We start from the raw sequence: 3,466 nt of genomic DNA, 5'->3' as shown, positions 1-3,466 counted from the left end.
CACACGCGCACACATTCATACACGCCTGCGTGCACACATGCATACACGTGTGTACTGCACACCCTTGCACACATACCCGTGCATGTGCACACACGCATGGACACTCCACATGCTCACATGCATACACACTCCTGCACAGGCCCGCACACACGTCGGCTACGTGTCCCCTTTGCCCGCAGGACAGTGACATGACTCCCCGAGCCCGTGGACGGGTGGGCAACGGACATCACACCGCTCTGCCTCTCCACGCGCCCGGCGTGGGGGTCGTTCCGTGACTGGCCCTCCCCGGGGAGCAGCGAGGAGGGGGGGGAGGACACGCTGTGGCCCAGCCACCTGCGCTGCCGCCCATCAATGGTCAGGACAGCGGGGCCCTCGCTAACGAGCCGCCGCGGGGACCGCGCTGGTGCCGACGCAGAGGAAGCGGAACCGATTGGAAGCCGAGATGATGGCTCCGTCTCGGGGTGCAAAGGTCCCTGTCTGACTTCTGTGGACATGAGAGCGGCTTTCGGCCTCGCCGGGAAGAGTGCCACGCACGGGACAGTCGGCGGGAGGGACCGTGCTCGGCCGTCTGGTTCGCAGGTGCCACAGCCCCGCTCCCAGCTTTGTATCAGGGACGCGGCTCCCACCCAATGCGCCCCCGTTCCGGGAGGCAGCGGTTTCCGTGCGCGCTTTTCTGTGAAAAGGTGTTAAAAATCCATAGAAGCCGGAAAAGAATTCCACCAAATCCATCCCATGACCACCTCGTTATTCTGGGGAGACTCAGCAGGGCTCCCCCAAATGCTGTGTCTGGCAAACGCTGGAGAGTTCAGAGGGACACGGAGGTGACAGGTGTGGCTCACAACATGGGTGTCGTGCTGGAGAGAAGAGGGGCGGGAGGACGTGCCGCAGTTCAGGGCACAGCCAGGCTCCCCCGCCGCCCGGACAGCGCCGATCTGGGGCGACTCCAGGACAATCGAGTGAGGGGCTCGAGGAAGGGCTGTTTCCGAAGTAGGGTGGTGGGTGAGAGAGATCATGGCAGATGTGAGGGGAAAACATCACAGAGACATAAGACGTTTATTGTGCTCGGGTTTGAACTGTATGTTTTTATTGATATTAGGATATGATACAATGTTCCAAGCTGACATCCGAGTGTTCTCAGTCTGTGTATCTGAAGCATTAACAAAATAACAGTCTTTCACAAAGGAATTCCCTAGGACAGAACTATGGGAATACGAGGCACGGGGGAGATTATGCGCTTGCGGGTTATACACATAATACATTCATTGTAAAGGGAAAAACATTTCACGTGAGTAACATTTTGGCTAAAATAAATATCATGTACATGTGAACAGCAACAGCTCGAGTACATCAACACAGGGACGGGGTTTTGTAACGGGAGCCGGGGAGGGCGGGCACACACGGGAAGCACTGTGGCATCAGTAAATTACACTCATCGCACGCGGGAGTGAGCGCCTTATTTACACAGGGACACCCTCGGCCACCACCCCAGCCCTTGGCGTATGCACCGGCGTCACCCATGTCACCAGGGCACCGGTGTCTCCATCAGGCTTAGAATCAGATGCACCTTTCATTTTACTGCCCCTCAAATCAAGTCAAATGCTTTGCTTAATCAATACAAAACTCGCCCAGAAACAGAAGTATATAAAGAACAACATTTGATGTGTGATTGTAAAACTTTAAACTCCTGACCGCCTTTGCGATGCTTCGCAATGACCCCCCTCAAAGTCAAACTTGGTTTTTCACCCGGTGGCCTCTTCAAGAGAAAGATGGACGGCAAGTTTCCTCGTGTGGAAAATGACCACGGATTCCCCTGACCGTTCGACAACACCCCCCACCCCCCGATTTCCTCCCGGCAGACGGAGTCGCGGGAAAGAGAAGCTTACTCCTTCGCTTATGAGTTTTAAGCACCGTGAGGGATGCAGCCGATGGGTTTTCGATCCGGGGATTTTTGGAGATTGCAAGAAAAAGGAGGGTGTCGGTTCTCAGCGAGGAACACCTACCTCATCTCACCAACCCCATCGCACCCCTGGGCGACAAAACCCACCCTCCCCGTCGCGGGGAGACGAGTCTGTGGGCGCTCAGGGCACTGTCAGTTGTCAGTCAGGCGCTGGGACCTGGGAAAACACGCACCAGCCCGCACACACGGCCCCCCAGGCCCCGATTGCCTCCCCCAAGATCAACCCCCTCGTTCCCAGGTGCCGTCACCGATGAAGACTCACCGATGAAGATCCGGGGCTGGGCACACTGGGGAGAGGCAGGGTGTACCCCTGGGCGCCCTTTGCACGTTTAAAGTGAACACACGACTTGAATGTATCCCAGTGGCTGTAAGAGAGATACTTACATGAAGACACAGAGCCGGCGGTGGGTTCTATCCGCTAGAGGGTGCTGTTCTCCCCCAAGACGCGGGTACGTGGGCAGGAGGTCGGATCCCAAGGTCACAGCAAGGTGGCAGGGTGGCACCGCGTTGTCCCTTGGCGGTGACGGCCGCTCTGGTCACCACTCGTATGGGGCACACGGAGAACAGACGTGCCTGCACAGACTCCACGAGACCGTCCACTTCCTCGCCCTCCACGAAGCGCCGCCCTCGCCTTCCCCACGCGTGGATGCAGCACGTGCTCAGAGCTTCGCAGCAGAAATAAACGTCCGCCTCCCCAGATCCATCCCCCGCCGGCTCTCACCTCTTTACACACATGCTGAGTCACGCCTTGTCGCCCGCACGGACCCGCACACCTCCCTCCCTTCCTCCCCTCCGACCTCCAACACCCACGTACAGACGGCGCGCTGGGCGAGGGTAGGAAACATGGCCTCCATCCACCACAGCCTTCTCAGGGCACAAGGTGGTCAGGATCCGAGACAGTCCCGGGTAAGATGCACGTAGGACATAAATAAGGAAGGAGCTTGGAGAATACAAAAGGTTTTCTGAAGGGGACCGATGAAGCGCCCATAAAATCCATGAATAAAAGCATATGCTTACACGCTAGGGCACAGCTGTGGGTTAAGCCCTCAGGTTTGTAAGGAAACTGAAAGACAAGATGATTCAAAGGCTATTTTCAAATGTACAAACGGTAATAAAAACACAGAGAGAGCCTCGGGAACGCACCCTCCACGGTCACCGCCACGCCAGCCACAGCCACGCCAGCCACAGCCACGCCAGCCACGCCAGCCTTAACCACTTTTAAACGGGGTCGTGAATACGTTTTAATGCAGAGAGGACGTCAAAGGTGGGAAAACAAGACAAGACAAGGCGGGAAACTCTTCAGTGTCTGACTCACATTCTGTCCCCAAATGGTTTCACATTTCAGAGCTGCATTTTGAATGTGAAGAAGTTTCAATGTTTCTCCAATAGTGACATCTCTCTTAAGAATTACATTGCAACAGCTACAATGCTAAGAACTAAAGCACATAGTCCAACCTTGAAAGAAAAAACGACCACCAGAGTCCACAGTGGTCTCATGTCGTGTCCGCA

This window comes from Myotis brandtii, unplaced genomic scaffold (assembly GCF_000412655.1).
Source record: "Myotis brandtii unplaced genomic scaffold, ASM41265v1 scaffold888, whole genome shotgun sequence".
Lineage (NCBI taxonomy): Eukaryota > Metazoa > Chordata > Mammalia > Chiroptera > Vespertilionidae > Myotis > Myotis brandtii.
This window is presented reverse-complemented; position numbering follows the sequence as displayed.